The 24,672-nt window shown below is 48.2% G+C and overlaps 2 non-coding genes across 2 annotated transcripts; one reads left to right on the plus strand and one right to left on the minus strand.

Annotated features, from left to right (window-relative positions):
* Positions 1–2,360: 2,360 nt before the first annotated feature.
* TRNAT-UGU (transfer RNA threonine (anticodon UGU)) lies at positions 2,361–2,433 on the plus strand. The gene has a single exon. It is a non-coding gene; the product is annotated as a tRNA-Thr (tRNA).
* Positions 2,434–2,617: 184 nt separating this feature from the next.
* Positions 2,618–2,690, minus strand: TRNAV-UAC (transfer RNA valine (anticodon UAC)). Its single transcript has one exon. It is a non-coding gene; the product is annotated as a tRNA-Val (tRNA).
* Between the last annotated feature and the right edge of the window lie 21,982 nt (positions 2,691–24,672).

Raw genomic sequence — 24,672 nt, forward strand, 5'->3', positions numbered from 1 at the left:
CCCTTGATGGGGAGTGGTGTGTCGCCGCCGAACGTGAAGATCTTTGCCCTCGAGACATCCAACGGTGGTGGCCCCGGGATCGACTGGTAGTAATCTGAGGCCAGCACACATACCGAGGCTCCCGTGTCAGTCATCACTTGTGTAGGGACCCCTTGAATGTCCACGATGCATTTGGGCTGCCTCTTTTTCCTTACCCCTGTGGCTATGCTCGAAATGAAGAACACCTCATCCTCCTCTTCTTCGTCCTCGGCCATGTTCAGCCTCTGCATATCCTGTTCAACTGTCGCAATGTTCTTTTGCCCCCTCGACCCGCTGCCAAACAACCTGGCCGGACCCCTTTGAGTAGCCACCGGCGCAGGAGCGCGGCACATCCGGGCATAGTGTCCAAGTCCGTTGCATCTGCCACAGGATCTGGATTTGGCGGGACATTCTTCTGCGTGCGGCAAATCGTATCTGCAATACTGACAAATGGACGCCACTCCATGCGTCGGACTTGCTTCTTGGCGTTTCTGGCTCCACTTACTCTTTGACACGGACTGCCTCCCGACTGCAAATGCCTCTTCTGACCTGCCGGGACGCACTGCTGCGTCCATTGTGGCACCCCTCGATTCTGCCAGTTCATATATTCTTCCACTGTCCAGGATCTGTGTCAGAGTCCACCCTGGCTCCCTTAACACCTGTCTGCGGAGTTTGCCTGAGCCACAGCCTTGGATGACTTGATTTCTAATCATGGCCTCCTCCTTGTCCCATCTGCACGTCGTGGCCATTTGTCTTAAGCGAGCGCAGAATTGATCAAGCGACTCTTCTTCCCGCTGTTTTTCACTATTGAACAGGAATCTCTCATAGTCCACGTTGGACAGCGGAATAAAATGATTCTTTAAGGCAGTCTTGACCGCATCATAGGTGACTACTTGCAGGTTAAGGGACTCATAAATGCGTAGGACGTCCATACCCGCGGAGTACATTACAGTTGCCCTTTTTGCGTCATCATTAGTTTCTCCTGTTGCAGTGAAGTACATGTCCAATTTTCTTATCCACAGCAGCCATCTTGGGCCCAATTTTGAGGGTGGACCCGACGTGTCGAATTCTTGCATGGGTAACAGAGATCCCTGTTGTCTCCTCCTTACCACCACCTGCGCTGTCCCTGCATCTTCGTCACTCTCCTCCATGTTCACAGGTCGCACTGGCACCTCCTCAGGGTTTGGAGGCCGCAAACCTGACTTGTGCAGACAGTCGACGTACCTCAAGCCACTGCGTGGTGGGGATCAACGTGGCCTTGGACCCCTCCAATTACCACTGCTTGAAGGACAGTCCTCTTGGATGTCGAGAACTGTCAGGATTCCAAAAATCTGTTCACTGTAGTTTCTATGGAACGTGAGCAGCGCACAAGCACCTTTTCAGGCCGCTACTGCCATGTGTCCTGCGTAGAAACCCATCCGCTTTGCTTGCGCTGGATTCGGGGAATGCTCCGGTATAACGTTGCTGCAGTGTACATGCAGCGTTATGTCAGCAGAACGCTCCGTTTGCATCCTGCCTCGTCGCCAGATGTTGTGGGCAAACCCGTGCCTCGGGCCGCCCCGCACACACACTTGCTCACACGCATCCACAAAAGGAGACACGGGACACGCGTGTGTGCCTTACGGCGTCCTGGCGGCAACTGCCCGCACGGCCGTTCTTTATTATGAACGCGCATGCGCGGACCGGAACGAGGCTCGCGCATGCGTCGTTCATGCTTGCAACGTCACAGATCCTTTCTTGTAAAATCAACACAAACCCACCAAGCATGACCTGAAGCAATATGGCATCTTTCCAATTAGATGTAGTGGCTTTTATAACAATTGAGATCGAAAAGCCCATTATCTATGTTTGTAAATTAGTTAAATTAAAAGCCAGTGCATTAGATTTGGACACAACAAGTTAAAGTTTCGTTACCACTCAAAATAATAGTCAAAACAACAGCAAAAGTAATGCCGGAAGGGGGGCGCTGTGCCACTGATGCCGCTCTTCTCGCATGCACACGGAAGAGCGGAATATGGATAGAGCCCGATTTCGCAACGGCTCTGCAAAGTATTTTTCAAATCGGAATACATTAACACGGAGTGTTGGGGTACCTATTTTTACATACTCTGGTTATTAATTGTATCCTTTCTTTTCTAACCCCAATTGTATCACTCCAAATTGAGAGCCCACATCAGCCATCGTCTGCACAACGTCGCCGTTTTATCCAACACGCTACTTGGTTTCTTCTGATCCAGTCCTTATACAAGGTGTTACAATTCCTTCTGTGTTTGAAAACTGTCCACTAGCGACCCGAGCTTCTTACAGTCAATAAATAAAAGACAAATAAATCGCAGCAGGATGGCTCCATAGCTCAGGGGTTAGAGCACTGGTCTTGTAAACCAGGGGTCGCGAGTTCAAATCTCGCTGGGGCCTCTTACATTTTAAATCTATTAATTAATTAATTAATTAATTAATTAATTAATTAGTGGGTGGGCTACATTTTTTGTCCGTGCTAAACGAATAAACTATTTATTGGAGAGAAGATTGTTATAATGAACTGAAGTCACTGTTAAATATAAATAAGTAAATCAATACATAAGTAATATTTAAAAAAACATGGTTTCACTGGGGATCGAACCCAGGACCTTCTGCGTGTAAAGCAGACGTGATAACCACTACACTATGAAACCAGATGACAATCCCAGACGTACTTTCATCATTTTATACGCATCCTATTCTTCCACTGAAAGCGTGATATACAGTTTCATGATGTATATTTGTGTATACAGATGAACTGTTCACAATTGGTTTTCTATTATGAACTTTATGTGGATACATTTATAATAGATGCATTGCCACTGCCAACCTTGGCAAATTTCTAGATTTTCGATGGGCAGGTGGTCATGAGTCTTTGAACGTGCTAATGTCACAACTGAAAGACATTTTACAGGACAGGTAGCAAAGGGTGGGACATGAAAGGGTTGGGCCTTCACGAGAGGGGTTACAGGGTGACCTAAGTTTGACTGGTATCCAACAAAGTCCCTTTTTATTTTGAACCAGAACAATTCTGCTTGATGCATTTGATGCATTAACGTGTTCTATGATATTCTGCATCACCATAGCAGAATCATGGGGCTGGTGTTCGGCATTCTTCGGTTAATGCCTTCCTAGTCGCCCCACCCCCTGGTGGGCGAGGCTGACAGGTAGGCGCGGCCAAAATCCTCGCCTTCCTTCAGAGCCTGCAGAAGGATGCATTACCTCCACGTCCACTCTTCCTCGTCCCAGTACTTACTTCATGAGGCCCCTGCTTCCGACACAGGACCTTCTTCTATTTCTTTAAATTCCTATAACTCCTCCCCCACATCCACGTCACTCAGTTTAATTTTTCCTGCCTCCGGCAGGTTGGACTTTTTCTTCCCGGTGCGGGGCACTGGGGAGCACCGATTGCTGGCCCCCTGGGGGGGGGCTGTGTGGCGGGGCCCTCGGCTCCCTCAGGTGCGGCGCTGCTCCTGGGCAACCTGAGCGGCTTGGGGTCACAGTTGAGCGGGATTGCCTCGCTCGGTTCTTTGCTGGGCTCCGGACCGCAGCGTGAGCATTGTGTCCCGGGTGCTGCATGGCCCGTGGGAAGGTAAGGAGAGGGGAGGACTGGGCTTGATGTTTTTCCCCTCTCCTCCTGTTTTGGCCATCTTGATTCGACAGGCCTTTTCCTCGTGCTCTGTGTACACATCTTTATTGGAAATGATGGCAAGCACTTGGCAGTATGGGCTAGCCTTCCCTTTTGTTGTGTGGCCTCTCTGCTTCTTGTCGTGGGGTGACAGTGGCAGAGAGTCTTTGAAAGTGCAGGGGCTCTGTTCTGTTGCAGGCATGTCACATACCACCCGCTCCTCAGACACACACAGTCCAGGATGCACCGGATGTTGGCTGCATTCTTTGCGTGCAGCCTGTGAAAACGGCGCAGATTTGGACGCGTCTGCAAGCAGCCGGAAGGGTACCGGCCTGGCATAGTCTACACTTCGGGTTTGAGTATCTGCGGTGCTGACTCGGCCCTTCATCCTTCCTAGACCGACGCATTGGAACGATTTAGAGCTTGGGGCTACCAGCTACTGGATACAGGGCTCAAGCCACCTCTCAGTAATGTGGCGAGTTAGTGGTGTGTTTGGGTCTGTGCTAGCTATGGACGCAGACTCCTTGTCCTGTCCTCTTCCTCTGAACTGCACGAGGGAAGGTCAATGGAGATGATTTTATTTTCCCTTGTCCGGCATGGAATTATAGAAAATGCATCATGGAAGTAATGGCCATTCAGAGGGTTCCCAGTGTCTCTTCCTTTAGGGCCTAGGTCCTCCGGTGCTGACGTATTGCTTTCACGCCTCCTCTCAGACTTGTGGGAAGTTATATGGCACATGGTGGCACATGTCCCGCTTAGAGGGGTTCTCAGAGCCCCTGGTGCCGGTGTAGGGGGATGTCACTTCAGTGGGTTTTTCCAGTGTAGGAATTCCCCAGGTGGGGGGTTGCCTTTCATGTCTACTATCCGGGATGGATTGCTTTGCCCCGCTTTGTGACATTACTCTGCCCTTTTGACGCCAGCCTGGTGGCTCCTCTGTCGGCTGGGGGGGGCCATGGTCTGCTGGACTTCTGGGATGTCCTGTATCTTCCTTTTGATAAGTCGGATCTTTTTGTGGGCTGACAAGCATGCTGTTATATTGTGGCGCAGGCATGCTTCAACGTCCTGTGATTTTCCTCTGGTGCAAGTGCAGTGACTGGCGGTTTTCCCTGGCTCCTCGTCTCTATCTTCTCGGAGGTGTATGGGACCGGTGGGGTTCGGCTTCCTGGGTGATGGGCTCCTTCCGGAGGGGGGTATCAGTTGCAGTTCCTGTCTCCTCCTGTCCAGGTTTGCATGGTTAGGACTTTGGTACCCAGCTCGTGGTCCAAGTAGTTGGCCATGGGATCCGTTTTCTCCGAACGATTGTTGTGGGTTACCGTCTTGCCCATTGCTCTCCCTGTTCAGGGTCAAGTTTTCTACTTGCGGGTGTTCCTGGTCCCTATGCCTTCTAGGATGTGTCAACTGCTTATGGGTCTCAAGACTCTGCACTGCTTGTCCGGACGTCTGGGGAGAGCGTAGTCTGGATGTTGTGCAGGGGGGGCACTTGCTGGCTGGTTTGGGCTGGGTTCTCAGAAGGTGGTGTGTCTCGGCTCGCCTGTTGCTGAAGTTACGGGGCATGTGGCGTCTTGCATGTTTTCCGGTTCCTTGAGCCCGTCTTCGGTTACGTCCCCTGGTGTCTTATACTCTCTTCCACTGGCTTGCGACGTCTCGGCTTTCGTAGTTGTGTTTTCAGTGTCCCCAGCGCTACGAGTCTCCCTGCTGTGGTGGTGGGGGGTTTCAGGTCTACAGGCTGAGGTGTGCATGGTCCATCCTCCTGTGGCCTCTCTTACTACCGACGCCGGCAGAAAGGGTCTACATTGGGGGTCCTCCCAGCTCAAGGGTTGTGAGATCTGGGGAGAGCCGGCAATCATCCAATTGGCAAGAGTTGTGCCATTGTCCAAGCTCTGGTGTAGTACAAGGAGTTGCTGGACGGTCGGCAGTTTTGATCCGATCGGACAATACGACGGCCTTGGCATATGTCAACTGCAAAAGGGGTTCCGGCCGCTCCTTGAATGCTATGGCAGCGCTGATAGGCACCTGGGAGAAATCTCATCTGGTGTCTCTGGTGGCCTCACGTATCAGAAGGGTGGACAATGTTCAAGCGGATCTTCTCAGACGCCGGTTTTGCCTCCTCGGCGGAACTGGTCCTGTTGGCCCAGGTCTTTGTGGTGACCTGTGTCAGATTAGGGTCACCGGTTCTAGACCTGTTTGCATCCCCGGCCTCAGCAGAAGTTCCCCTCTTCTGCTCTCGATTTCAGGCCGGGGGGATTGGGGGATGGACGCCCTCTCTGTACAGTGGCCTTGGGGTTTTCCTTTATGCCTTTCCGCCTATTCCCCTTCTGCCCCGGGTGGTTTGGCACATCAGAGTGTCCAGGGTGACTGTGTTGTTATTAGCTCAGTTCTGGTCCCGCCGGAGTTGGCTCCCCTCTCTGTTGGAGCTTCGGTTTTAGGAACCTTGGCTGGTTCCGAGGTGGCCATGTCCCCTTCAAGGGGATCTGCGGCTGGAATTCCACTGGATGCAATGGCCAGTGTGGCTATTGCTCGGTCTAGGTTGATATCTCAGGGGTTCTCAGATCCTGTAGTTGAGTACATAATGGATGCTCTTAGACCCTCCACTCTGAAGGTGTTCGGCAGGCATTGGGGCCATTTCCGAGACTGGTATGGGCGGTCTGGGATCCCTCCCCTGCGTTCTGGCCTCTGCTATCCTTCGATTCCTCCAGAAGGGCTTTTGACTGGGGCCTGGCAGTTTTTTTTCCCAGGCTTCGCTCTCAGTGGGCCTCCATGAAATTAATTTTGGGGGACTCTGATGGTCACTTGGATGGGGAGGTGTTGGTGGGGAAGTTGCTCCAGGGTTTTTCTTCTTCCCGTCCTTGTGCTGATAAAGGGCTTTCCCCTTGGGATCTCCCTCTTGTATTACGGTAACTTCAAGGGCCTCCTTTTGAGCCCTTTTCTGAGATTGATATCAAACATCTTACACTGAAATCTGCTTTTCTTATTGCCCTCGCTTCTGCCCGTAGGCTTGGGGAGATTGGGGCTCTCTTATGTCACCCTCCTTTCCTGAGGGTGCTGCCAGACTCGGTGCTGCTGAGGTGTGGTCCGAAGTTCCTCCCTTAAGTTGTATCTCGGTTTTCACACCTCTCAGGATCTGGTTCTCCCTGACTTCTTTCATGATCCGAGAATGCATGAGGAGGTGGCTTGGCTTAACATTATGTCCGGCGGGACGTGTTGGAGTATTTGGCTAGGTTTGCTTTTTTCCACCAATCTGATAGTCTTCTGATTGCTTGTGGTCCGGCTGGGGCTGGGCATAACGCATCTGTGGTTTCCATTTTCCGATGGTTCCGGGTTGTGATCTCCAGGGCCTATGTGGGTTTTGGCCTGCCTGTGCCTGCGCACGATCAGGGGCGGTCCGCCAGGGGTTTGGCGGCTTCCTGGGCCGATGCAAGGAGGGTTTTTCTCTGCAAGAGATTTGTATGGCTGCCACCTTGGCTGGTCTAGGGATTTTCGTCAACCGCTATGGGTTGAGTTTCTCCCACTCGGGGGGTTGGTTCCTTCGTGGTTGGAGTTTTATCTGTGGGGATGTGAATTAAGAGTTATTGTGGGTGTGTTTGCTGCACTGTCTTTACCTCTGTGTCTCATTGGGACCTTTTCCCCGTTGCTGCTTTGGTATACCTCATGAAGTAAGTACTGGGACGAGGAAGAATGGACGTGGAGGTAATGCTCTGATTACTTACCGGTAATCTTCATTACTCCTAGTCCTACTCTTCCTCGTCACAGTACTGACGACCCTCCTCACCCTCCCTGCAGGGAAGGTCCCATGCTCGGGCTTGGTAATATGAAACTGAGTGACGTGGATGTGGGAGAGGAGTTATAGGAATTTAAAGAAATAGAAGAAGGTCCTGTGTCGGAGGCAGGGGCCTCATGAAGTAAGTACTGTGACAAGGAAGAGTAGGACTAGGAGTAATGAAGAGTACCGGTAAGTAATCAGAGCATTTCCATAATAATAATACAAAATTTAAAAACTTGTTTACACATTTTTTAATCTATTTTTTAAAGTGCACCAGATCATATGAAAATTGACGTGTGATATTAGTCTGCATTGTGAGACCTATGGTAGGCGTGTCCCGGATGTTGTGTTGGGCCCTCCGTCATGGGTGACATCACACCCGAGACCCGGCCTCACCTCACACATAGTAAAATGCCAGGAGAAGGGCAGAGTGGTAACGCTTGAGGGACAGCGGCAGCAGACGCTCGTAAAGTTAACTGCTGCTTTCTCAGACAAATGGAAAGCCTCTGCGTTCGAAGGCCACGTTGAAGGGAACGTATGGAAATGTATTCATAACCCCTCTTTTAAATAAAGCCACAGTAAAGTGAGGCAGTGTGGTAACGGAGATGCATGAATGACTGTGGAGAATTCCTGAGGGACCCACACGGAAAATATAAATACATGTACATCACAGACCTGGGCTTCATCCCCTCAAGCCCAGCAGAGCCAAAGGGCAGGAAACTCCTAACTGTTGTACTTTGCTTAGCCCGTGGACTCCCGCATGCAGGCCTTGCCCACCCCGTCCCTGAAAGGAACACACAGACACTGGTGTGGCCGTATCGGGTCCCAGCGCCCACTGTTGTGGTGTGGGACTGCCCCCTTTATTAACAACTGTGCGCGACGGCTTGACGTGGCAGTTTCGCGCCATGCGACCACATCACATTCCTCCTTTTTCATAACAAACAAAAGAAACACTTTTCTTCAGTGTTGACAGGTTAAACATAACAGTCTTAACTTAGTAAACATATTAACATACCAAACTGGTTCTGGCCCAACATGGGCAACATCGAGTGGCTTAGTCTTGACCTTGTCAGTTCGAGCTTATTCACCCATTATATAGTCTTTGAATCGTGTGGGGCACCTCCTATTTTCTCGGCTGGGGTATCTGCTTTTGCCTGCTTCCTCTGTGGTGTGATCTCCGACCCCGGCTGGCATCAGCGTCTCATCTTCCCACATGCCTCCTGGCTCTGCGCATGGTGTTCCGGTCAGGGGTACCCCTTCATCTTGTTCTCCTATTCCCTCTTTTTCACCAACGTTTCTGAAGAAACCAGAGTTTCGAGTCACTCTCCCCCTTTAATCTGCTGCGGTCACGATCAAACCTTTGACTTGGACCACCCCCATGGGGCAGGGCTCGTAGGTGAGAGATAACTTCCCCTCTGGGCGTTGATTACGCACCAGTACTCTGTCTCCTATGGCTATGTCAGGTGGCTTGAGATGCCGTTAGAGGTTTTCTTCTTTGTTGTGGATCCTCTGATCCTCCATTGTTCTCTAATTGTCAATGGTCCCATGGGGTCAGCCCTCTATCTCTGGGATGAGCCCCCTGGGGCATCTCCGGAATAATGCCTCTGTTGGGGCAACACCTGTGGACCGGTGAGACGTAGATCTGTATTCCTGCAGGAATTGGTACAGGGTCCTCTTTAGCTCATTGCGTTGGCCCTGCGCAATGCGGAACACCTTGTTCAACGTCCTCAAAATCGTTCAGCCTCTCCAAATTATCCTTTCTGTGGGTAATTTCACAGTCTACTAGGAATTCTGCAAAGCTCACCCCTTGAAATGGGGGCCCGTTGTCCGAGCATGTAATCCTGGGGAAGCCGTGTGTTGCAAACATCTTTACAAACATCTTCTCCATCAACTGCACAACTTGGTCATAAGATGTGGATTCAACAAGCTTAACCTCTGGATACCGAGACCATTGGTCTATCATCACTAGGCAGTGCATCCCACGGCCCATGGACCCAAAATCTGCATGAACAACATCCCACTGCTGGTCGCTGCAAGGCATGTATGCTATCCTGGGCTCTTTGTTGACTGGGGCTGCTGCTTGACACCATATACAGTTTGCGAAGTACTCCTCCACTTTTGCTTTGAGGCCCGGAAACCATACCTTCAAACGTAGCCTCGACATTCCCTGATGGCCACAGTGTGCTAGTTCGATTGCTCTTCCCACCAATGCCTGTAGGATCACCAACTTGCGTCCTCGTAAGACAAGCCCTTCTTCGGTCGTTGACAGCTCATGCCGCACCCGCCACAGCTGCTCTAAGTCTTGCTGCACTCCTCGGTCTCTTCGGTGTGGGCTGAACAGGATGGTCGTCCAGTCTCCATAGGCCATGGCCGCTTTGACCACTTCGAAACATCCGTAACAGTTTGATGCGTCCACCACCTCTTGAATGGAGAACGCTACAGGTTTGGCAGCCTCTACTACCATGCGCACATGTTATTCGACTGCCATCTGTTCGTTATCTTACAGTCCCCCCCGCTCCTTGGGTGACGCAAGAGGTAGTCCGCTGGATTGTGGGCCCCAGGCCTGTATGTTAGAACCACCCCATACTCCATCAGTGTGAGCATCCAGCGTTCGTACCTCGGGGCGGTTTGGACGAGAACCCAACCCGCCATTATGGGCAGTAGCGGTTTGTGGTCGGTTACTACAGTTACAGGTTTGCCAAGGATGTAAATGCAAAAATGTTGGCACCCCATAGGACAGCCAGTGCTTCCCTTTTGATTTGGGAGTATCATTGTTCTGTGTTTGATAGCACCTTGCGTATGCTATCAGTCTCATCTGTCCATGTACGTCCTGTTGTGACAGAACCGCACCCAGCCCGACAGGGCTGGCGTCAACAGTGATCTCTGACTATTTCCAATGAGTGCCTGTTTGATGGCTTGGAAGGCGTTCTGCCCTTTCACGGTCCACTCCCACACTCTGCTTTCTCGTTAGCAGTCTGAGGGGCTCTGAGAGTATCACCAAGTTTTGGATGAAGCAACCGCAGTAAGTCACCATCCCATGGAAGCTCCTAATTTCTGACACATTCCCTGGCGGGCTTGCATCCTGGATGTCTCGAATTTTCTGCGGGTCCGGGGAAATGCCTTTCTCATGAAATATAAATCTGAAGAACTCTACGCAGTTTTTCATGAACTAACACTTCTCGCGCTGGAGAGTATGGCTGACGTGGCATACACCAAAATGTCATTGCTGAGGTTGATGACCCCATTGAGACCCGCCAAAGCCCCACGTATCACATTCTGGAATACTTCGGCTGCGGAAGAAATCCCAAAGCTTAAGCGTTTGTATTGGTAGAGGCCTTGGTGGGTTGTGAAGGTGGTGATGTAACGCAAGTCCAGGTGGAGTTCCAGTTGATAGTACCCGGACTGCAGATCCAGCTTCGAAAATACTCGAGCACCCTGTAGTTCCCCCACCACGTCGTCAAGAGTCAGGTAATGTGCTATTCCCGCCTGGTGGCCTGATTCGGAAGTCTCATGTCGACACAAATACGTACCGACCCTTGTTGCTTCGGTTTGCTCGCAATGACGATGGGGGAGACCCATGGGGTGGTTCCTTCCACTCTATGATGTCTAGTCTCACCAGCATTTGCAGTTCCAACTCTGTGCTTCCTGAGGTGGAAAGGAATCCGACTGTGTTTCAGTGTGGTTGGGCGGACTGTTTATCGATGTGCAGCTTGATGGGTTCACCCCGCAGCTTGCCAACGCCGTCGAACAACGTCTTGAACTTTTCAAGTACTTCGTTGATATCTTCAGCGTATACACTAAATGCGAAGAGCACGATCCGAAAGGGCCTCTGCTTCTGCACAGCTCAGTAATGAGTGAGTACTTATGTCGGTGAAAAATAATTTGGCTTAATTTCCTTCCCTTCATGGGCCATATTGGTGATAAATACACTTTGAGAGGTATTGTTTGGGTGCCGCCAAATGTGAAAATCTTCGCCCAGGCTTTGGACAGTGCTGGAGACCCCAGGAGGGCTTAGTAGTAGTGGGTTACCATCACGCATACTGACTCTCCTGTGTCTACAAGTACTGGCGTCTTCGCTCCCTCCACAGATACTGTGCACATGGCTTGTCTTTTTTCATGAAATCTATGCTGGAGATGAAAAAGATCTCTTCTTCCTCCTGCTCTTTCTTCTGCCATTTCTTGATTTGGTGCCTCCTGTTCGACAACTGCCACATGCCTCTGTCACCTCAGAGTCTCACTGGGCATCCTGCTTGGTCCTCTGGGGATAGTCACAGGTGTGGGGGCTTTGCACATTCTCGCGAAGTGACCCGCGGTTCTACATCGTCCGCATACTCTTCCCCTTGCTGGGCATTCCCCAGCGCGGGGAAGGTCGTAGCCACACTTGGGGCAGGGCATCAGGGTTTCAGCTCTTCTCGTGTTCCACAGAGGTTTTGTCGGACCAGTGCCTTGTGGTCGCCCTATTGGGCAAACGTCCTCCACTTTGAGTGACCGAATTGCAGCATCCATTTTGGTGGCGCGGCTTTCCGCCAGTTCGTATGATCTGCCCATTTCCAGTATGCAGGCCAACGTCAGACCATGCTCATGCAGCACCTGGCGGTGCAGCTTCCCTCAAGCGCTCTCTTGTATCAGTTGGTTTCTTACCATGCCCTCCTCATTCTCCAATGTGCACGTGGTTGCCAGATGTCAGAGCCTGCCATAGAACTTGTCCAGGGATTCCTCCTCCTTCTGCTTGGCCCCGCACATAACAAACCTTTCATAATCCTGGTTCGCCAGCGGCAGAAAGTGTTCCTTAAGGTTGCCCTTTGCCGCCTGATATGAGTTGTTAATGGGAGTGAGGGACTTGAAGATCTTGTGAACCTCCGACCCGTCGGAGTAAATGAGGGTTGCAATTGTGGCCTTGTCATCAGTCTTGCCGGTTGCTCTAAAATACATGTCCAGCTTCTCTATTCAAAGCACCCATTTTGGTCCCAGACTCGAGGGGTTGCCTGAGTGTTAGGACAGTTTTTCTGAAGTCCAACTAAGGACTTAGTAAAACCATCCAACTGAGGCAGTACCAGACTCTACTCTTAGTATAAGGCTGTACCACCTGAGTATAGGGTAGCGTAGACAGAGCAGCCAGGCTTATTTTAGGAGGGAGAGAGGGCAGTAGACACAGTACAAGTGAAATTGTCATACAAATAATCCAAAGAAACACTGAAACACTATGGGCCTCATTACGAGGCTTGCGCTCCCGTAATGAAGGGTGCCGGTACGGGACCGGCACCGTTCATTACGGGATGCGCAATTACGAGGTTCCCTTTGCAGGACCCGGTAAGGACGCCTGGTAAAACCAGGCGTCCTTAGCGGGTCCCGCGAGGGGAACAGGGAGCTAATAATGGGCCGTTATTAACGGCACCGTTATTAGCCCCCTCCCCGTTCCCATGGAGCCCTATGCGGGCTCAAATGGGAATGGGGATGGGTTCTTCAAGGAGTAATTACTGGGTCCTCCGATGTCGAAATAACCCGGTTATTCCTCATTGAAGGAACCCCATACTGGGACCCGGTATGGAGGCAGCCATGGGTGGCAGAAAGGACCCGCGAGGTTCAGCGCAAAGACTAGTACATTTGATCGGTTTGATTGAGCTCCAGGGGAAAGCAGTGGTGGGGACCTGCCAAGTTCCCACTAGATAGGTTGAGCAGAAAGAGGGCTGTTTGACAATCACACTGCGCACACTATGAATAGTTAATTCAATTATTTTGAATTTTAATCGAAAGGTGATGCATCCTGACACGTGTTTCGAGCGACAGGCTCTTCTACTGAGGCTGCACAATGGTTATACAGTGAAATTATAAAGATACCGCAGGTGTTGAATCATACAACATATTGAGCACCCAAGCACATAACAAGGCAAATGATGTGGTAGATTCAGACCCATGATTTAAAACAGTTGAAAACAACATTGTTATAAGGAATGTACATAAAGTATACATATGTGGAAAGTGAACCAATTTTTTGAAAAACCACGAAAAAAGGATATGCGTGTTGTCCAATTCGCAATCAATGCCATGGATTAGGAAAAATTAGAAAACAGCTGAATTAGCAATTATTCCATAGTTGGCCATACAAAAAAGCATGTATTCAAATAAAGACGTTTGGTTGTACCTTACAATCTTGAACTCTCTTTGCAAGTCACTAAAGGGGACAAGGATTACATGTGAAAGCGTCTAATTTTAGGTAAATGTAAAGTGAGTTCGCAGTAAAATAGAAAATGTTTAATTCATAACGTGTGAGAGAAAAGGCTTAACTCACTTACCAATTCATGTGAGATTTGGTTAAATAATGACAGAATTCACGGGCTCCACTGCAAATTAAATAGGTTGCATTAGCACTGTATTAAATTGGAGCCGGTCGTATAGTCCAATCCTAGTTAGTACATGAGTTCAAAAAATTACTAATTAGTAAGAAACCACGTACCTATATTATTGCTGTTGCAAGTTAGCCATTAATTTGGAAATTACAGGACATGGCTGAAAATCCAAGTTGAATGATTTGTTCAATTAGTGGATGATCATCCGGGCCACGCAGCGGAGAAAAGACACAGAACACTAATTAGCACGTTAAATGAGACCGTCTAGACGGTCAGGTGCACTTGTAAAGACCCTCTGACCACTCTAGGGCTCTACGCAAAGTAACTATGCTTACCAGCTTTTCCGCTGCGAGTAAGCAACTGGAGCCAGCCGAAGGCGGCTCATTCTGAGTATTAAGAAGGGATGCATGGTGCCGGTCTGAGAACCAGCAACACGACCCATACTGGCCGCCATTTTAGGTGTACTATGAGTGAATAAGGACACAGATTGTTCAATGTTAAGTTGCGTATTGAGACGCGTTCGATCGGGGGGCGCTTGTGTGGGTCAAATATATTTGAATTTCTAAATTAAGCGAGGATGAGAACCCACATTTTACTGACCAATTAATGGGAAGGAATGTACATGTGCGGAACTATATATATAGCTCTACACCATGTTTATAACTCACTGGTTGTATGGGGACCCGTTGTTGTGATAAAGCGGCGAGTAGAGCCGCGAAATGCGTCAACGTTCCGAACGCGCACTTTTATTATGCACTTTGGGAGTGCCACATTTTGATGGCCTTTTAACTTTTGTGCCATCTTGCAAGGCACTAATAAAGACGTGTATTTTACCACTATTTTTGGTGTCCGGATCCTTTTACTTTATGGATGTGAAGAGTGCTACTCACCCTGCCTGACGTTCATCAGTGCCCAGAAGAGATATATATATATATATATATATATATATATATATATATATATATATATATATATAAAATATAGGATCTGCGGTGTATTGAGGCACCATATATGGAGGCACCATGCAACACTAGCCAGCAGATAGTGTAACGTTAGTGTCAGTGACACGCTGGACATGATAAACACATCGCCGCTCATTGCGAAAAAAACTGTTCTATGCATATTTGATTACGCTGAAGATTATTGGGGGGCAACTTGCGGAAACGCTGGTAAGCATAGTTACTTTGCGTAGACCCCTAGAGTGGTCAGAGGGTCTTTACGAGTGCACCTGACCATCTAGACGGTCTCATATAACGTGCTAATTAGTGTTCTGTGTCTTTTCTCCCCTGCGTTACCCGGATGATCATCCACTAATTGAACAAATCATTCAACTTGGATTTTCAGCCATATCCTGTAATTTCCAAATGAATTAGAGCCCGTCGCTCGAAACACGTGTCAGGCTGCATCACCTTTCGATTAAAATTCAAAATAATTGAATTAACTATTGTTTGTGTGCGCAGTGTGATTGTCAAACAACCCTTATTGAGGGCATGGCTACCTCCATACTCGTAATGAGGCCCTATGTGCCTCATTACGAGGCTGGCGCTCCCGTAATGAAGGGTGCCGGTACAGGACCGGCACCGTTCATTACGGGATGCCTTATTACGAGGTCCCCTAGCGGGACCCGCACAGAACGTCTGGTCAGACCAGACATCCTTTGCGGGTCCCGCAAGGGGACCAAGGAGCTAATAACAGGCCCGTTATTAATGGGCCCGTTATTAGCTCCATCCCCATTCCCATTGAGCCCTATGGGGGCTCAAAATGGAATGGGGATTAGTTTTGTGGATGAGGAATTACCGGGTCCTCCAAGGTTGGAATGACCCGGTAATTCCTCATTCACAGAACCCGGTACTGGAACCCGGCATGGAGGCAGCCATGCCTTTATTAAGGGCATGGCTACCTCCATACTCGTAATGAGGCCCTATGTATTGTAAAAATAAAGGATTTATTTAAATACAGGTAGGCCCAGATAAATCTAGGGTTAAGTAAGTACTAAAACATTATAAGAAATCACAGTATAAAAACACAACACTATACTTGAAATCCACAGACCCAAGTATAGACCTTATTTGGAACACCTAACAGTAGTTCTAGGGAAGTCAAAACCTTGTTATACACATTTAGTATAGGACAAGCCTATTCTTTGGGAGTAAAAGACCAATGGTTACTTTCAGATTACATTCAGTAATACAAGGGCAGTAGCCCCTTCCAGTTGTACAGTGACTCTTGGAACAAATCACATAAACAGTCAACTGGACAATATACTTTTGGTGAATAGTGAAACACTTATCCTAGGTGCAGTTAAAACCTATAACTACTTTTGTCATAATACACACTTATACCAGGTGAGTAAAACCTAAGGATGTAATATACAATTACAGATGCTTTTGAAATCAGGGAACCGCAGATTGAGGTAAGCAATAACTCTAGTAACTTGTTTTGGATGGCACACAGCTAACACAAGGTAAGTACAACCCACATACTTTAACTTCACAATGAAGGTGAAAGTAAAACCCAATGTCACACTTTACTGAATAGTTATTCTAGGTAGGCAACAAACTAATGTAGACTTATTAAGGATAGGCTAGCAGCAAGTCAGGGGAAGCAAGACCCAGCTGGGGGACACTCATACAGTTATCCTAACAGAACTAACCTGATGATACCAACAGTTAGAGGACACTCATACAATTACCCTACAGGAATAATCTAGTGAAACCAACACATTACTTTTGTAAAGAGGCAAAACCTAATCACAGGAGAGTAAAATACTTTCACATGTACTTTCTATTAGACTGGCAAACAGTGGCTAAGGAAGAAAAGATGTTAACCATACTTTTAAGAATAGTGCATCACACATTCAAGATCAGTAAGAACTTTTATAACTGTTCACTCTTAGAATTACAGTTACCACCCAACTCGTTACAAGTAAAACACTTGATTTCTTTTCTAGGCAGAAGTCCCAATCCCTTCAAAGTCTTTCCCTTATTCTTGGACCATGAGTGTTCTCAGTGGCAGAAGGGGGGTCACTAGGACTAGTGACCAACAGGCAGTGTTAGAATAAGTTATTTAGTAGCAAAAGTCAGAGTTCCTTAGGAAAACTGGGCAAACAGGTGAGTACTTTACTTTTAGAGTTAGAAGAGGGTCCAGGGGCTTCACAGAAGATACCCCAGCAGGATTCTAGTAGTGGGACTGGGTGCACTGGACGAGGGACCTCCCAATCACAGAAAACACCCCAAAGCTACACAGAAATCCCAACAGGCTTAAGGTAAGTATATACCCAAGCAAACACAGTACCTCAGCAATGAAGAAGAGATTGCAGCAGGAGAACTTCAGAGACTGCAGTCAAATACCCGGTCAGTGGATTCCTTGTCCTGGAGACTGAACACAAGACCCCAGAAGGGACTTTGCAGCAGGGATCGATGAAGAAGGCTCTAGGCGAGATTTCTGCGGTTTTGGCGCCTTTTCAAGGAGCACATAAGAAGACAGAAAATCGCGTTGAATTCTCATCGTTTTAAAGTTACAGCACTCTTGTGAGGGGACTTTTTGGGCTTGATTCGTGTCTCTGGAGATACACCAGGATGCCCACGTAGTTTCAGCGAGATTCAGAATTCGGAAGACTGTGCACCGCAAAGTGGCTGGAGGTCCCAGGGTATTGCAAGAATGCAAGGTTGCAGCAACCCGTGGGATGGCTTAAAATGCAGGTCTTCTTGAGTCTAGTGGGTCTCACTAGGCTCTGGGTTCGGGTTGTCGTTTTCGGAGTCCCCAGGTCGATTGGAAGGAAGGGCTACAGCAGGCTCGGGTTACACAGCAGGCTCTCCGGTCACTGGAAATCGTCTCCGCCGCTTTTCCTTCATCATCCTCTTCGGTTTTCTGTTCATGTGGTCGACATGACTTCAGCTTCCAGGTTTCAAGTATTTATCAGGAACTACAGCACAACCTCTACATTCTCTCCCCGCATTTTACAAGAAAGGGGCGTCTGGTTGTCCAATCAGGACAGGCAGCCCCCCACTGGGATTTGTCCCAGTTGAAGCAAGGCATAAGACAAAGGATGTGGAAGTTTCGGACTCCTCCCCCACTTCCTGTGCTTACAGACTGACTGGAGACTGGGTGGGGTGTCCAGGGGACTCCCGCCGAAGACAAAAATCACACAAAGGAATTTCCCAGCCTGGATGTCAGGGGAAGGAACAAGAAACAACAAGAAACACTAAAATGGCAGAAAAAAGAAGACAGGGGCCATTACAGCCCGCAGTAAAGATGCACCAAATTAGTAAAAGGTATCACTGCCACCAGCCATTAAAGGAAGGTAAGCTTGTCACTGTAACAGAATTGTTACAGTTTTAATGTGAAAGGGGATACATTGTATCTCCCAAGCACTCCACATAAGGTGGGGTGTGCTGGTTTCACAGAATAAAATGTAAAAGGGATCCAAAGATCCTTTCTACCCTTGGGAACTGTAGTTCACTCAAGGCTAGCGCAAGAAAGTTAAATGGGGAGCCCCTAGGGCAACCCAGCAACAACAGGCACTTATTCCCAATAAATTGTTAAACATGATAACTTTAAAAAGACACTATGGAGAGTCTTAAAAATGACACCCATAAAAAGAGTTAAAGATTAGGTGAGTGTGGAAAAAGGTTCCCACTCACTGAGGTATTAATGAAAAATATCCCACTAGAAAAGCAAAAAGTTCTGGGGTTGAACCAGGAAAGGAAGATTTACCAGCTCTGTGGAAATCTTACCTAACACTGAGGTGTCAAATTTTGGCATCTGGGCCAGTGTGCCTTGTTGTCGTGGTGTACTTCTCCCCTGAGGGGGTCTCGCAGCGCCCTGTCCAGCTGCCTGTTGGCCTTCCTTGTCACACATGCTCGCAGGTCGCACAGGCACCTCTTATGAGAAAAAACAGTGAGACTTGCACCTGTTGCCACACTTAGGGGGCCTCGTCAGTTGCTGTGGCGCATCAGCTCCATTCTCCTCGGGGCCACCACCCTGTAGTGTGGGGCAAGCCAGTACCTAAGATCCAGTACGGCTACCTCTACTGTCGACCACTTAGTGGGATTGAGAAAAGGAGAAAAATGTTCGAAGAAAAAAAAATGTTTTGTTCTTTTTTTTAAAGGGGCCCTTGTGGCTCTGCTGGAAGACTCTTGCCTTAAAGACCTAGATTGTGGGTTCCAAAAATGTCCCACACGGTACACAAGCATCCCACATGTGGAGCCACTGCAGTTGGGAGCACAAAATGGCAGTGTTTGCCTTACCGCAGTTGTGAATGTATCTGACAGGCGTCGGATCAGGTCACTGGAGACAATATCAGCGCCAGAGCACCTTCCCCCTGCCCAGCTGCATTCTCATCGCCAGTGTTGCATTTTGCTTAGCCCAAGGACTCCCGCATGCAGGCCTTGCCCTCCGCCGTCCCTGAAAGGAACACACGGACAGAGGCCCTGCCGTATCAGGCTCCCGGCATGCACTGCCGTGGTGCGGCACCACCCCCTTAATTAACAACTGCGCGCGATGGCTTGACATGGCCGTCACGCGCCACATGACCACATCACACTAACCATTCAAAATCCACTGTTTTAAACTTCAATTAAACATGTAGCCCATGGTGGTAGCATTGCGTTACTTTCCTGCATTTTACTATTATGATATGATATGGCATTTAAAACAGGCCTATACACAACTGTTAGTTCTCACAGCACTCCTTAACTGGGTGCTTTCAGACTTAAAGGAGAGAGTTAACTGCTCGTAACATTGAAGCTGCACTAGAATAGTCTAATTAGAATGTGTAATGAAGTTAGATGACCCCACACATACGTTTGCCCCTCCTCAACTGTCTCTGAAGTTAGCGCCTCCACCACGATTTGAAGGGCTACCTGAGTCCCCCCGAAATGTAGGTTTTGTTGTGCCACTGATTATATATGCTTCCATCGTGCAAACGCTTAGCGTATTGTGAGGAGTCAGGAATTGAACTCAGACACAAGTTAGCCATGATTTTGGTTAAAGACTTTTATTGAAAATAAGAGGGTTGGGAAATGTCTCTCTGGCCATGCTCTAAGAGGCATATTTCCCTACTTTAACCAAAAACAAAGGATCTGTCTGTGTCCGTATAACCAAAATAAAACTGCCCCATGTCCAAAGTTCCTTTCTGACCTTCACACTATAAACTAAATTCTAAGGTGAAAATGGAAATGTCTTTAACCTAGGGTGGTTTACAAAAGTGTTCATAAAGGAAGAATAAATGGCTCCAACACCAATGTTCTTCAAGGATAAAGATCCTTCCCCCAGAGGGTGGTCCCTGGATTCCTCTTTACTCTCTGATATTTCACAAACAACAGTTCCTTGTGTTTTTCTTGGCCCACAACAACACTGGCACACAAAACTGTTTGACTTTGTAATTCTGTCTCTTTCAGGATTCCTGGTATACATTTCTGCCAGGGTTTTTCTATTCTTCTCCTGGTCAACACACTCCTTTTCTTAGTCCTGATATTTCTTCTCAGAGCTTCTTTTATTTCCTGTACATTTCTTGTGACTGCCTGGAATATTCTCCTGCCAGAGCTTCTTGTATCTACACACTTGCAATTGCCTCATATACTCTCCTGCCAGGGCTTCTTGTATTCACGCACTTGTAATTTCCTGGTATACTCTCCTGTCAGGGCTTCATGTATTCACAGACTTCTAATTGCCAAGTATACTCTCCTGCCAGGGATTCTTGTATTCACATACTTGTAATTGCCTGGTATACTCTCCTGCCAGGGCTTCTCGTATTCACACACTTGTAATTCACACAGCCTGCTATACATGGCTTCTGTTCATACAGGGTCTCTGCCCTTTACCAGAGTTGGACATATACTTTTTGGATAATGTATCTTCTAGATAAATTATCCTGTTTGGGTTTCCCATGTACTTGCACTGCATACATTCACATACTTGCAAGGATTTTGCTTGTATTCAATTTCCCTTTCTTCAATAAATCCTTTTGCTTTTTCACTCTCTATTGCTTTGTTTATAATTATTTGCATTTGGTGCATCCGCTGATACGCCTGGTGTCCCAGCTGTCTCGGTGCACACACCGGCTCTTGTTGGCATTCCTGCTGTATTCTCCTGCTGTACACCGGTGAAGGTTCTCTGCCTGCTTCCTTGTCGCGACCAGTTTCTCTTCATTTTCCTGTCTCTCGTGGCTTCCTCTTGACATGTCTGCTTCGTTCTAGGCTCCGGTAAGTGAAGCGCTGCTTTCTGTCACCTACGAACACACAGGAGTCTCTCGCCGGCTCATGGCATTCCCACAGCGTGTCCTGCTTGTGCAGCAGCTTCCTCTTGGTCGTGTAAGCCTCCTGGCTCCACCACGCTGGTCTTTCTCGATCCTCAGGAAGAGGTGCTGCTCTCTCCCGCAAACAGCAGACCTTGACTCTCTGTTTCTGCTTTTTAAATTCCCCAGGCACAGGTGTGTGCGAGCAACAACAAGAATGCTCGCTGGGCTTGTGACCTCCTTCGCTCTGCATTGCTCAATACCTCTTCCTCATCCCAGTATTTTGGCAATTCTGAGAAAGGTAGTCAATTTTTGATGATTGGATTGAAAGCCTTGGGTAAACATTTTCAATGGTTTTAAATGGCAAATCAGTCCTGGATGAAGGTGGTTTCATAAGTTTCGCAAAGCAGACCAAAGTTGGAAGGTTGGCTTACAGGGCCGGGGAAAAGGTTTACCATATTCTTCATAGGAGGAGAAGAGGTATGACAATAGGCCATGATGGTATTAGTTATGCAAGGGTTATCTTCAAGGTAAAATGGGGGATACCATGTCTCACCCGATGAAGCCATGACATCTCCCAGGAGGTTGTTTCCCCACATGTGATCCTCCCTCATATAGTTACCCCTAGGGTCAGGTTCAGGTAGCGGTTGCCATCCCCTGGCCAAATGGGAGGACCTCCCTCTTCTCTTGCCTGGGCTTTTAGAGGAAAGGGATGACTATGCACAGATCATGGACTCTTCCTGCCCCCTTATTTGGTTATGGTGAGCATGGGGCTATGAGCAGGGATGTCCAGGGAGCCAGGCATAAGCTGTAGCAGACTTAATGGGCACTGTTTCATTGGGCTCTCCTACGTGCCTACCACCTTTAGGAAAAGCTGTTTGGGCCAGGGGGACGGGCTTTATGGTAATTTCTGGTGAGTCTGAAAATGCTGGGGTACAATCCAAATGTTGATGGTTGGATGGTTTCCCATGGTTGGGGCATAGCGTTTGTCTATTAAGGTCTGGCTGGGCCTCCCATGAACAAAGCTAGTCATTTTGATATGTGAAAGACAAATATTACGTTAAGGTATGAGCAGGTGAAGAGTTAGGTGGCATTGCGTGGGCAGATTAACCAAAACACTATTAGGGCAAGATGAAGGGTGAGGCCATTAGGTCATGACCATAACAGCAGGAAGACCAGGAGATCTAGAAGGATTGAGACAGGTTGGGTCCAGTAGTATAAAGGTTGGGTCATAGGGATGGAGCGATTAGGCCATGGACCAAGATTGTTAGGCCTTGAAGTATGGGGCCTGTTAGGGTGGGCCCAGGAATATAATCTTCGGGTTATCGGGTGGGGCCGTTAGCCCTAGAGGAGGGCTGATAGGTCTAGAATTATGGGGACTGTGTGGTCAAAGGGTGACAGTTGGGTAATGGATTTGGGGTTTGGTATGCCAGCAAGTAATGCATGTGAACTTTAGAGCGAAGGAGAGGCACAGCTGTTCTGTATTAGAATCGTGGCACATAGTGTTTGGCAGCTTGTAAGAGGTTGAGGCCAGCATGCGATTATTTTAAGGTTCAATCTTCTTGAAATGCAGACTTTTTCACAAATGAACCTGCATCCAAAGACTGTGCAGCACTGTTCTTCGTTAAATGGCCACGCTCATTTGGTCCTTTAAATGTACACATTGCAATAGGGGTTTGAAACATCGTCCTTTGTCAAATTTGCAGTTTAGCAGGCCAACCCACCTTACTGAAGATCGAAAACCACCTTGCATGCTTCAGACATTGGCATGGTTCATTGTGCAGTGATATTTCACAAACAACAGTTCCTTGTGTTTTTCTTGGCCCACAACAACACTGGCACACAAAACTGTTTGACTTTGTAATTCTGTCTCTTTCAGGATTCCTGGTATACATTTCTGCCAGGGTTTTTCTATTCTTCTCCTGGTCAACACACTCCTTTTCTTAGTCCTGATATTTCTTCTCAGAGCTTCTTTTATTTCCTGTACATTTCTTGTGACTGCCTGGAATATTCTCCTGCCAGAGCTTCTTGTATCTACACACTTGCAATTGCCTGATATACTCTCCTGCCAGGGCTTCTTGTATTCACGCACTTGTAATTTCCTGGTATACTCTCCTGCCAGGGCTTCATGTATTCACAGACTTCTAATTGCCAAGTATACTCTCCTGCCAGGGATTCTTGTATTCAAATACTTGTAATTGCCTGGTATACTCTCCTGCCAGGGCTTCTCGTATTCACACACTTGTAATTCACACAGCCTGCTATACATGGCTTCTGTTCATACAGGGTCTCTGCCCTTTACCAGAGTTGGACATATACTTTTTGGATAATGTATCTTCTAGATAAATTATCCTGTTTGGGTTTCCCATGTACTTGCACTGCATACATTCACATACTTGCAAGGATTTTGCTTGTATTCAATTTCCCTTTCTTCAATAAATCCTTTTGCTTTTTCACTCTCTATTGCTTTGTTTATAATTATTTGCATTTGGTGCAGCCGCTGATACGCCTGGTGTCCCAGCTGTCTCGGTGCACACACCGGCTCTTGTTGGCATTCCTGCTGTATTCTCCTGCTGTACACCGGTGAAGGTTCTCTGCCTGCTTCCTTGTCGCGACCAGTTTCTCTTCATTTTCCTGTCTCTCGTGGCTTCCTCTTGACATGTCTGCTTCGTTCTAGGCTCCGGTAAGTGAAGCGCTGCTTTCTGTCACCTGCGAACACACAGGAGTCTCTCGCCGGCTCATGGCATTCCCACAGCGTGTCCTGCTTGTGCAGCAGCTTCCTCTTGGTTGTGTAAGCCTCCTGGCTCCACCACGCTGGTCTTTCTCGATCCTCAGGAAGAGGTGCTGCTCTCTCCCGCAAACAGCAGACCTTGACTCTCTGTTTCTGCTTTTTAAATTCCCCAGGCACAGGTGTGTGCGAGCAACAACAAGAATGCTCGCTGGGCTTGTGACCTCCTTCGCTCTGCATTGCTCAATACCTCTTCCTCATCCCAGTATTTTGGCAATTCTGAGAAAGGTAGTCAATTTTTGATGATTGGATTGAAAGCCTTGGGTAAACATTTTCAATGGTTTTAAATGGCAAATCAGTCCTGGATGAAGGTGGTTTCATAAGTTTCGCAAAGCAGACCAAAGTTGGAAGGTTGGCTTACAGGGCCGGGGAAAAGGTTTACCATATTCTTCATAGGAGGAGAAGAGGTATGACAATAGGCCATGATGGTATTAGTTATGCAAGGGTTATCTTCAAGGTAAAATGGGGGATACCATGTCTCACCCGATGAAGCCATGACATCTCCCAGGAGGTTGTTTCCCCACATGTGATCCTCCCTCATATAGCCACCCCTAGGGTCAGGTTCAGGTAGCGGTTGCCATCCCCTGGCCAAATGGGAGGACCTCCCTCTTCTCTTGCCTGGGCTTTTAGAGGAAAGGGATGACTATGCACAGATCATGGACTCTTCCTGCCCCCTTATTTGGTTATGGTGAGCATGGGGCTATGAGCAGGGATGTCCAGGGAGCCAGGCATAAGCTGTAGCAGACTTAATGGGCACTGTTTCATTGGGCTCTCCTACGTGCCTACCACCCTTAGGAAAAGCTGTTTGGGCCAGGGGGACGGGCTTTATGGTAATTTCTGGTGAGTCTGAAAATGCTGGGGTACAATCCAAATGTT

This window comes from Ambystoma mexicanum (assembly GCF_040938575.1).
Source record: "Ambystoma mexicanum isolate Mex_15411 chromosome 12 unlocalized genomic scaffold, UKY_AmexF1_1 Mex_chr12_unloc.1, whole genome shotgun sequence".
NCBI classification, from domain to species: domain Eukaryota; kingdom Metazoa; phylum Chordata; class Amphibia; order Caudata; family Ambystomatidae; genus Ambystoma; species Ambystoma mexicanum.